The sequence below is a fragment of the Dermacentor andersoni genome, chromosome 1, assembly GCF_023375885.2.
Source record: "Dermacentor andersoni chromosome 1, qqDerAnde1_hic_scaffold, whole genome shotgun sequence".
NCBI lineage: Eukaryota > Metazoa > Arthropoda > Arachnida > Ixodida > Ixodidae > Dermacentor > Dermacentor andersoni.
The window spans coordinates 378,525,920-378,537,602 of NC_092814.1; positions in this window are offsets into that span (position 1 = coordinate 378,525,920).

Sequence of the window (11,683 nt, forward strand, 5' to 3'; positions counted from 1 at the left end):
TAAATGTGCCAACCCAAGGCCCCTTTCCCTTTACGGCAGGGATGTCCGATGTCGCCCCTATTGTTCGCCGCCTATACCTTGAGCCGTCTTTGGGTAAGGCTATCCAAAATAATGAACGAATAACTGTCTTCAGGTTACAGTCAACACATGTAAAATGTTTGGCGTGTGCCGATGACATGGCCATATTCTGTTCAAATAGAGATGGTATCTCTGAGGCCGTGGCGGCAGGTCAGACGTTCTGCAAATGGACGAGGGCGCAAATAAACAGGGGGAAGAGTTACGGGTTCTGGAAAGGTGAATGGGATGAAACGCCAGACAACTTCTCTCGACTTCGGTGGTCAACCATTGCAACAACGTATCCACGCGTGCCTCTCTACTCTTATCGGGACCCGGAGCCATACTAGAATCAACAACCGGCGAGAGGAAAGGCTGAGGCTACAGCGTGGCAAGGGCGACAGTTGTCAATGCTCTCGCGTGCCACAGTCTGTAACCTACTTGTTACATGCAAGATATGGTATGTCATGACTGTGCTGTGTTCTTCGCGGATGAACAGCCCAAAAATATACTGTGTCTTCGCCGTCTCCATATGGGCATCGACTTGGGAAAGAACCACCCGATGCAACGGTGGCCCCATGGTTACTCTTGACAAAAGTTGTTCCTAGTGCAAGCGTTATAGTGGACATCACATCCCTGTTCCGTCACTGCCTTCCACGTCTCGATTTCATCGGCGCTGTGCCTATTCTGATGGGCTCTCGACACCAGATTATGAGTGCATAAAATATGAGTTGTGCGTAGTGCGTGTGTCATTGCACACGTCACGTCGGTGCGTCCTGCACGTCCCTTGCACTTGGCATTGCATCGGTGCTGCGTGTCCTGGGATGCATTCCGAAGCATCTACCTCAGCGGCATCTGGGAAGCGTGGTCGCCCACGGAGCATGTTTGCACGCCTTTTCACACGACACGTAAGCATTCTGAAGTGGCGCTGCCGAACTTTTTACAGTGAAGCTGTCGATGGCTAGGATCTGGCGGAGCGCGTCCGCGCGTAAACCAACAATTTCTCATACGTCGGCCGAACCCGCAGATAGTGCAATACCGGGAACACATGCGGCGGAGGTGAAGCAGGCGTTAAGCACTCCCCACCCGCCGTGGTTGCTCAGTGGCTGTGGTATTGGGCTACAGAGCACGAGGTCGCGAGATCGAATCCCGGCCACGGCGGCCGCATTTCGATGGGGGCGAAATGCGAAAACACCCGTGTACTTAGATTTAGGTGCACGTTAAAGAACCTCAGGTGGTCGAAATTTCCGGAGTCCTCCACTACGGCGTGCCTCATAATCAGAAAGTGGTTTTGGCACGTAAAACCCCATAAATTTTTTTAAGCACTCCCCATACGTGGGCCGATCCCGCAGACAGTGCAACGCCGGGCAGAGCCGCGGCGGAGGTGACGCAGGCGTTAAGCGCTCCCCGCGCGAGGACCCATGCCGAAGAAAGTGAAAGGCCGGAGTTACCCACGGCGGAGGTGAAGAAGGCTTTAGGCACTCCCTATACGTGAGCCGATCCCGAAGATAGTGCAGTACAGGGCCAACCCGGGCTGGGCCTGCAGTTTGCCATTAAGGGGCCGATAAACACTTCACTTGTCATCCGTCTTCACACAGTTGAGGGGTACAATTTTTTTCTCTCTTATTGTATCAGCTACACTCGTCTGCTTTCTAATACTAGCCGCTCTCTTCCCGTCTCTTAACGTTAGACCAAGAATTTTTCGTTCCTTTACTTCTCTGCGCGGTCCTTATTATATTATTGAGCTTCTTTGGTAACCTGAAAGTGTCATCCCCATATGTTAGCACCAGTAGAATGCAATGTTTTTACATTATTTTTCCACATCAGTGGTAAGCTTCCAGTCATTATTTATTTATTTATTTATTTATTTATCGATACTGAAATCCTATATTTTGGGATTTTAGCAGGGTGGGAAAAACAATAAAATACACAATACAGCATAGCAAAATGCAAGTAAAAAAGAAATTCACAATGCCCCCACATGCACTCTAACATATTTGTATTCTGCTAATTTCCTTCTCGTAACCAATGTCCCCTGTAGGCAATTGACCTAGATAAAGGTACATATGAACATACTCTTGAGGCATACCACATCAAGGTAGCTTAAATAAAGAGATTGGAAAAAGGATGATTAAAAGATACTCGAAATAGAAAGATCTAGCGTGTGCGTCAACATACTTATAGAACTAGAGAAAAATCTTAGCTCTCTGGCTAACAATCACGACAATGCAAATCAACTGCAGTAGGACTGTAAAAAACATTGCGCTTCACGGTTGAGCTGCTGCGTCCGCAGGTTCCTCCAGAGACGCGTCGTAGGGGATCTCCTGTGGGGGAAACAACGCTTCCTTCTCCGGCTTGTATAGCCGATTTTATGGAAGGATATAGTATCCACAAGAACTGTCAAAACGACCCCGTACTGCTTGAGAAGTACGAAAAGCTCCATGACAATTACTCCGCCATTGTCATTGTAGTGGCACAGTGGTTGGTCTCACGAAACAGCAAACCGTCGTGGTTGGAAGCTAAGGTGCGATTGGCCACGCGCAAGGCAACGCGTCGAATGCGACGACTTCGGCCTTGTCGACGCCATGTTCGAGGCCAGCATCGCACAAGCTGTTGGTGCACCCAAAGCGAGACAGTCGCTCTTCAGCCAAGCACCGCTGCTGTTACATTTGGTTGGGCTGCGCGTCGCTTCTGCAATGATCAGGCGGTGGGCGTAGGCTTTAAGTCCCGGGAAGCCAGCTTGTCGCCGGGGTTGATACTATGAAGCAGCTGCGAAAAATCGTGTTGGGCACTGGATCTGGTTCCAGAAGCGATGCGGTAGTTTCATGAGGTGATGCGATACCAGAGCGACAACGGCCGTCTCTGCTGTGTTTTTATTTTCCACTGAAATAATAAGATATCTTAATATAACAATAGAGGTAGCTTAAGAGAAATTCAATATTTGAACATTACTTAACAGGACACATAGCGACTGTCCATCCGTGCTTCGGCGTGGGTGACGAAAAACTACGAAATATTTTCTTCACAGCCGCAAGGGTCGCAGGCATGGCTGTCGGCCCATTCAATCATAAATGAGAATCACTTGTTAAACACGACACCAAACCGCATAGTGCACTCGTAAACTGGGATACATAGCGCACTTGTGTCGTTCTTGCTCTATGCCTCCAAGTTTACTATTGAACTACTAGCACACCCAAACTTCTGGCCTGCTAATGCGCATACTGCAAAACAGTTTCTCCTTGCTTTGGTAGCCCATGCGGTTCGTGGAACTTGTTTACTCCTGCTAGGCCAGTGTACTATTGGGTGACATAGAGGGAAGTTTTGCTGCTGCGTCAGTTCTTCGAGTTAAAGCCAGTCACTGTCGGGGCAAAAGCTACTGTCACAGTGATCACAACAAACACGTGCGCTAAAGGCAACCAGAGCACTTGTTCGCTTCTTGCCGTCGACGGGATTGCAAGAGATACTGTAACAGTGTTTAGTGTAGCTTTTGTTTAGTGCGCCGATTCCCGTTGCTGAAGTCGCCTTTCTATCTTCCCATGTCTTTAAATCCGAATTCCGTTTTCACCCGTACAGGGTAACGAACCAGACCTTTTTTTCTGTTAAACTTCTCCTCCTTGCCTTTTTTTCTTCTCTTTTTTCTTAGGAGGAAGCGAAAATTACTGTTTAAAAGAAAATAAAATACCAGAAATATAGAATAGTGTACGAGTAAGCAGTCGAACTGAAAGAAACCTGTGAAAATGTATTAAATTCAAGGAGAGAATAAATACAATGCTAACAAATGATTTGCAGAAACAATTCCATAAAATGAATAGTGATCAGCTAAATAGGATAATGCTACAAAAATTAGGCTGGTAATCGTTTTCTTTCATTTACAAAAACACTGGGCATGAACTATCCCCGTGGCAACGGGGATGTTTGTTGAAACAAGCGAAGGAAGCATCCCGGCTTTATGATAAAACAATGCTAAGAAATTTTGCATTGTGTAACATTTTGCTCGAAGTATACTACTTTAGTGGGATGAATATTTCAATATAAAGCTGATGGATTAAGCAGTACAAAGGAAGGCCTCTGCGAATATTGCGTATTTGCTCATTCTGTTTGCCACGTGTGAGTAGCTGGCAAAATACATGCACGCACGCACGCACGCACCCATGGACGCCCTTGTGCGTGAACCTTCACTGCTACTACTTGATTCCTACTGCATATTCGATACATATCAATTTGGGAGTGGATGCTTGTGTTCATGGAACAGGGCTTTGAAGTAAAGTCATCTAAATCATAAAATCATACATTTATTGAATGCTGTCAAGAAACATTTGAAGCACGACATTAAAATAGCTGCATGTGATCTTGCTTTCGTGGGAAGCAGGCGTAGGTTTTCGCAGCAAACGTATTCCGTAGAAAATTCGTTACAAGCTAATGCTGCAAGAGTGAAGGCTAGCACCGGAACACCAACACCCTGTGTTTCAACTGGCATCACCGGGGGACGCGTCGTGGTGGTGTCTTCCGTGTCTTCGTCTTGCCAGCCTTCTCGTGCTTGGCAAAATGTGCGTTGAGAGCGAGGAGCGACTTGTACACCTTGAGGCAGCACGGGCCATTGTGTCCGTTGCCGCTCTCATGCACAGCCAGCTGTCACCTGACCTCCTCTTCATTGATGAAGAAGCGGCCACGGTAACAACGAAAGCAGAAGCCCGTTGGCCAATGCTAGTCCAGGTGGCGTGAGTAGGCATCGCCCTCGTTGTCATCGAGGCCACGGGAGGTGCACAGGAACGGTGGCCGGCTGTCGTGCACGATACTGCGGTGTAGGAGGAGGGCCAGAGGCGGTGCCCTGGGATTGGTGCATCGTAACTGTCGCTACTGCTGCTTGCGCATGATAACTATAGATGTGATCTGGGTGCTTCCTTCGGTAGACGACAGCGGTGTTGGTTACCATGCGCTGGTATGCCTCCTTGTACGTGGTGTTGAGCGAACGCCAAACCTCGCCGAGGCAGCTGCTGACGCGCTGGTTCTTTTCTTTCGGGTTCATGGCGGCTACCGGTCGTCTTTTTTCATGTACGAACAGCATGAAGGCGATTGGAAGTGGCGAAATGCAGGACCAAAGCTGGTGGCTGTGTTGCCCCACGGTGCTCAACGTTGGACCCACCACGGCAGCATGCCAGGACTCATCAGAGGCGGCCATCGCCGCTGTTGCGGGTTGGGACCAGTCTGGACGAACCGGGGCAGAATGTCTACTTGGCGTGTTCGTGCGGTCTTGTGCTGCAACGGAGCCAGGGGCCGATGACGACGGCTGACCTTCGCAGGAACTGCTGTCTGCGGAGCCGATGGTGTGCAGAATGTTCCCAAGTCGAAGAAGAAGATACGGATGTTCCTTTCTTTCTTTGCTCGGCCTATGATTATGGCCCATACCCAGTATGGCGGAATGCGACAAAACTGGGCTGAAACTGGAAAAAGGCGCTTAGCAATGCCAAGAAAACTAACGAAATGATTGGGAAATAATCAAAATAATAGCAAAATCGACAAAGAAATAAAAATATCGCTGATACACCCATTTGAAACGACTCTAGACAAGCCAAAGCTCAGGAAGCATTCTTGTGACATTGACCAAAATTGGAGGCTCGGAGGGAAAGAATTTCAGGAATTCATAAATCGACTCCAAGTTGTCTAAAAGTTGTTTGTAAAACATGTGCCTTTGCGTTCGTGAATCGGCGACCGAATAAGAAAATTACCAATTGGTGACCTTCTTAAAGAAGGGGCACATCGGGGACGGAGCTAGATGAGCCCTCTATTGCTAAGAGTATACGGAATTTAATCGGCACCCGTCGCTGTTGCTTAGTGGCTGTGTTCTTGGGCTGCTAAGCACGAGGTCGCGGGGTCGCCCGCCGAAAACACCCGTGTACTTAGATCTAGGTGCATGTTAAGTGACCTAAGGTGGTCCAAATTTCCGGAGTTCCCCACTACGATGTCCCTCGTAATGAAATCATCGTTTTGGAACGTAAAACCCCATAATTATTTTTGTTAAGTTAATCGACAGCGTAATCGAGTGAAAGTTACTTCGAATTTCGCTGTTTCAAGGAAATTTCTGCGCTAAACTTCTAGTCGAGAATGGAATCTTCTTCATCGATGTCCAGTAGCCTATGTAGTAATGGTGTCTATAATAACTATGATGATGATCACGCAGACAATGACGACGATCCCCATTTAGGCACGTACCTACTAAGGAGGATACGTATAGAATTGAGTAGCTGGGCTACCGTGAGTTAAGTGTTTATTCCTCGAGGAGAAACGAAAAAAATTATTCAGATAACATCGACGACGGTTGTTAATGTACGCGGATAGTCCGAGTAAGTCTCCCCGCCCTCCTTGAAGCCCATCGCTACAGTTCGGTCGCCCGAGAGCACGGACCCTTTTCCTCGGTGTTCTTCCTCAACTTCCTCAAATCCCTTCGTGCCAGCTATGGAGAGTCAACGCGTTATCGTTATGCTCTTCTTAGTTTGTAGCACGGCGGAAGAATAGACTCTGGTTTGTAGGCCTGACCGCGGTCAGCGTTCGAAGGAGCGCTTGTCTGCGTCTGCGGTATATTTTTGTGGATTCTGGGACTGCTAACGCGTGAGAACAACGACAACGGGCTTCAACTGTGCACGTGCTTGAAGCATCGTTCGCGCACGCCCACGTGGTTCCTGAACTCCTGAGAAATCGAATGCAGGTCGACAGAAACTATCTGATTGCACACATCACGGTGACGGGCGCTCTACGCTGCTGCTGGTGCTGATTTCTGGGCTATGGCACGTACCCACAGCGTGCGACTGGTGAAGAGGTGCGAGCAACATTTAAAATGTGCTCTGACTGGGCTAAAGGGGCCCGTGATGATTGCCTGTACAGTATTTTCATGCCCCCTCTCACTGCTGAATTAAGGGGGGGGGGGGGGCTTTTTATTCCATTTATTCCATTCCATTTATTCCACGTTAAAGATCTGTACTATTCACTTCCGCATGACAAGTTGCTACTGTGTGTTGAAGAATGCATTGATGACTTCGGATCAGTTGGCTTTCAGAATGCTGCAGGTGTTTGTGATAGCGGCTTCCTTGTATTGGTCACCTTGTATTTGAAATCAACTTTCACCTCGTGGAATGAAGGAAATTACATACAGAGGAATGGTGTTTGCATAGGGTCATGCCTGCCGCCGGCACTAAGTGATATTCATCTAGCTCATCATGATCGCATTATTCAAGGTCACCTAGAAGCGCCCCTGTGGTAAAGGTGTGCAGGTTTGTGTACGACTAGGTGGTATTTATTGACTGTACTGATCGCGCTTTCAAGCCTGCTGCTACGGGAGCCTTGGAGATCTTTAAGAAAGAGCAAAACCTCTAGAACTTACGCTTGAATTTCCCATTGAAGATTAATTGTGCTTTCTAGCTATCAAGCTGTGCTTTGCTAACATGTGTGCTGGTGCTTCGAACCGAGCAGTAAGAAGCGACTCTTGCCCTTTAATTCCGCACAATCAAAGCTCGTTAAACGAGGTATTATAAAGTTATTCATCCTTAACAGCCTCAATAAATCTTGCTCACACGATATGCAACATATTCTTGCTGCACACGTTGATTGCCTTCCTTGAGGCGGCTACCCTTTGGCCTGAATTTCTCCCATAGCGGAAAAGCTTCTGAGGCGCACAAAACGTGATGAGTCCGCTCAGTCAGAGAACCAGCCGGTTGAAAGACGCAGGTTTGAAGTGCTACCGTATGTGCATGATGTATTCCGCAGGCTAAAAAAGATTGAGCAGCGTTCAGGAATCACAGTCATTTTCACAGTCCCCGAAAAGCTGGCAAGGCTCTGTAAGCGTGGAAACGCGCCTAAAACACGTTTGATTTGTTGCTCCGTCGGGCACAGAAAACGTTTTGTGACAAGCGCAACGAATGTGGTTTACCCTATTCCCTTGTTTTGCGGCAATAAATATGTTGGACAGACAGGCAAGTGCTTAGAAGATCGTTTAAGAGAGCACTATAACAACGCCCATAACACTGTTCAAGGCCACTTGGGCATCCAGAGCCAGAACTGCGGCTGCATGCCCCTCTTTGAAGATAAGGAAGTTTTAGCGAGACACAGCTCACAGCTCAGCCGGCGAATTATAGAAGCTGATTTCATCAGAAAACGAGCTAGTGTGGACGTTAGTGCACCCTCAATCGCGCTGACCCCTAGTTAAGTCTTGTAACTCAACAGATACAAATCGTAATGTTCCTTTTTTTTTTCAAGTGACCATGTTCTTAGTACTAAGACTTACTATTAGAACACCCCTTGTGGCGGCCTTTCATTTTCTGCGCATACTCCCACTTGTATACATACATACGATGTGGCAACGCAATAAAATATTGTTGGAAGTCAGCGCGGTGTATGTCGTCTCTCGCAGCCCTTGTCTTTCGCGCTGTACGTCATATTTTATCATTAAGGTAATTTTGTTTGCCTTCGGTTGGAGATAGTCGTAGTATTTATTTTTGGCATTCCCCTTAACTACATAATTAGTCTTTCTTATTTAGTGGATGATGTACATATGACGTTCATTCGCTGCAATAAAGACCCTGCGAAAAAATAAGGAATTCGCTGTTGTGGTGTAGTGGTTAGAGCACATGTCTGGCACGTGGCGGTCCTGGGTTGAAATCTTGTTGTGCGCATGTTCAATGAAGTACGACAGGGTTCATATCAACGAAGTTTTGTGTACTTACCAAGGTGCATATGTACTCTGTAAATAAAAATAAGGAAACGCTTGTCGGACATAATTTGTAAACCGCCTAAAAGCCTCCTATATTAAGGGCCGCATGTACTTGGGCTGAAAAGTAAGCGTCGTTATTATGAAATTTCGCAGCACGTAAAAATCTCCCATTTGCCCGGCGGGCCCCATTGTATAAATCGCTATTTTTAAATATTTTACGACATAAATATGGCCCGTTGATAGGACGGCCCGATTCCTAATGGTCATGTTTCTTAACTATTGCACCGGTTAAAACAGTCTGGTAGCTAAACCGGCTGCATATTTGCCGGCCACATAACTACGGTTCCCGCATACTGTGAGCCGCTTATACTCGGGCCGCGTGGAAAGTGTCGCTATATTGAGCTTTTCTCCTGGATGGACGGCAGTGTTATGAGCGGTATTTGACTGAGAGTGTACAGTATGCTGGTATTACTCAACAAAGCAATTTTATTCATGGGCGAAAGCGCTGTCAGACGAACGAAGTAGTGGCTCAATGAATTTACAGATGACCATGTTAACGGTTGTCAATGTAGGCAGCAGAACCCACGTTGTAGCACCACGGTACCCCCGTTGTTACGATTGCCGTATACGTTTCTTTACTGCCCAGTGCTCTTAAACCAGAGCTTAGAATTACACAAATATTGCTTCAATACCGGCACAGTCTTCAAAACGAAATTTTGGAAATACTTTACTGATGCCTGGGTTTGATTACATGCTCAAACACGCGTGCACGCATCATGCTGGGTGCTCCGTCCGCCGCAGATGCAGCAAAAACTCATGCCACGCCAATGTTAAAATACGACTGAAAGAACTGCTTGGAGCGTCAAGACAACACGGTGCGTACGCCAGAGCTAGCACAGGTGCGAAAGCCGGCAACTCATAGATGGCGCCAGCGCCTGCAGAATGTCACGGCGCCCTTGAAAAGAAGGCCTATAGGTACCCAGCTTATACTATGGGCTCCACAAAAAGGATTCCTCAATTAAACAATATATAAACAGGCATCGACATTGTTGTAATTTCATTGTTCTTCTTATTATTGTTGTCCAACCATGGGCGTCAGCCTGTACGGAGGATGGGCCAATGATCAGGTGGTCTAAAATTTGTTGTTAAAAAGATTACCGCGAAACTAAGGCTTGGAAAATCAGAAAATTGGTGAAATAACTTAACGGAGAAATGCTAAGAAGGCTACGTTAATTTTATAGATAAAGTAATTCAAATCACGGAATGAAACAAAACAATGAATATATATACTTTTTACAATATAAGACGGTGGTTGCTTTGTGTTCCTATAAAGTTCTAACTTGTAATAGGGACCTCCCTGCGACTCAATTTCACCCAAGACGCGCCAAGTACGGTTTAAAGGCGAATATATTTATTCGGCTCGTTCAGCCGTTTTCGTGCTCGGTGGATGGTCAGTGGGCTCTGACGATCGATGGACAGTGGGCGGGCACGAAAAAAAAAAAGAACGTTCGCTCGTTGCTTCATTTCGTTCGCTCGCGTTCGTTGGTATGCTCGTCAATTCCTTCGAGCTATTCGCTAACATTGATAACCATTGTAAATGGTTATCACAATCTTTTTTTTTTCTCTCTACGCTGTCGAGTCTGAAACGCTGACCCTCGGCCGTCGACCCTGATTCCCTGACATGTGCGAGGTTATCAAGAGCTGTGGATTTTCGGATGGTTAAAACGACACGATGTCGCCTACCGTATGGGATGTCATAAGGGTGCAATTGTACGTAGACACGTAGAAACGCAAACAGCCGGCGTGGCGTTGCAATCCCGGGGACGCTCCTTCGAGAAAGCACGGGAGTATTCAAAGAACCAGCTAAGCTTAAGGCTGATTCGACGCGCCTGCTTCAACGCCGCTATAGGTATTTTGGCAGGACAGAAACCCCGTTTGAAGCGACGTTAGCTTTAGTGCAACTTTGCAGCAGGAAAACCAATGGCCGCAGTACATTAAGGTCACAAGCCTGCACTTATGCACGCGGAAAGAGTGAGAACTTTAGAAAAAATAAAGGGCGCTTTGCAAAAAGCCAACTAGACTATGCATATTCAACTCATGTGCATGTGGCATACGTCTACAACGGGTGGTTTGACGTGGGAAAACGTAAATTTGTTTCCACAAACACGTTTTTATTTCCATCATGCTGCCTTTTCCCAGACTCTAGAACCGCTCGAGTTCGCTCGATTCAACCTAAACTATGTCCGCGCAACCTTGGGCGATCGGAACGCACGTTATCTGCTCTTGGCCGGCGGAGGCGGGGGCTTTATTCCGGCCCCAGAGCGCTCCGTGTCTCAGTAAGGTGCCTGGTGTAGTCTTCTGCGGATGCCATCCTATCGGTAAGCGGGAAGATTATCCTATATTCCATCACCTTTTTAAAATTGTTCAATACTTAGAAGCATATCTCTCGGACAGCATACTTAGTTCAAGGGTATTTTCCATGTCTCAATAATGTATCTCGTGGTATTCGAGTGCTGATTGCCATGTTAACGGTTGTTATCGAAACTTTTTCTCAAGTCTCTAAATTTATTAAGGCAGTTTTTCGCGTGCGTACCATGGCCACGCGCGTTTATATCTCCTTCCGTTCCTCTACCGCGGGCGCGCTTTAAGACCACGGCGCTGCATTTATGCTTCCGTAATTTTCCTTTCCTTTTTTTTTCTCCTCCCTTAAACTCGTTCTTTTAACTACTACACGCAGAAACAAAGGAACAGCGCTCGCATTCGATCACATAGATGAGATGAAATATATATATATATATATATATATATATATATATATATATATATATATATATATATATAATTAATAATCACAGCACTCGTAGTACAGCCCTCTGGGCCGTTCACTTTTCGAAAGTAGTCTTATTAGGGTTATTATAATTACACAAA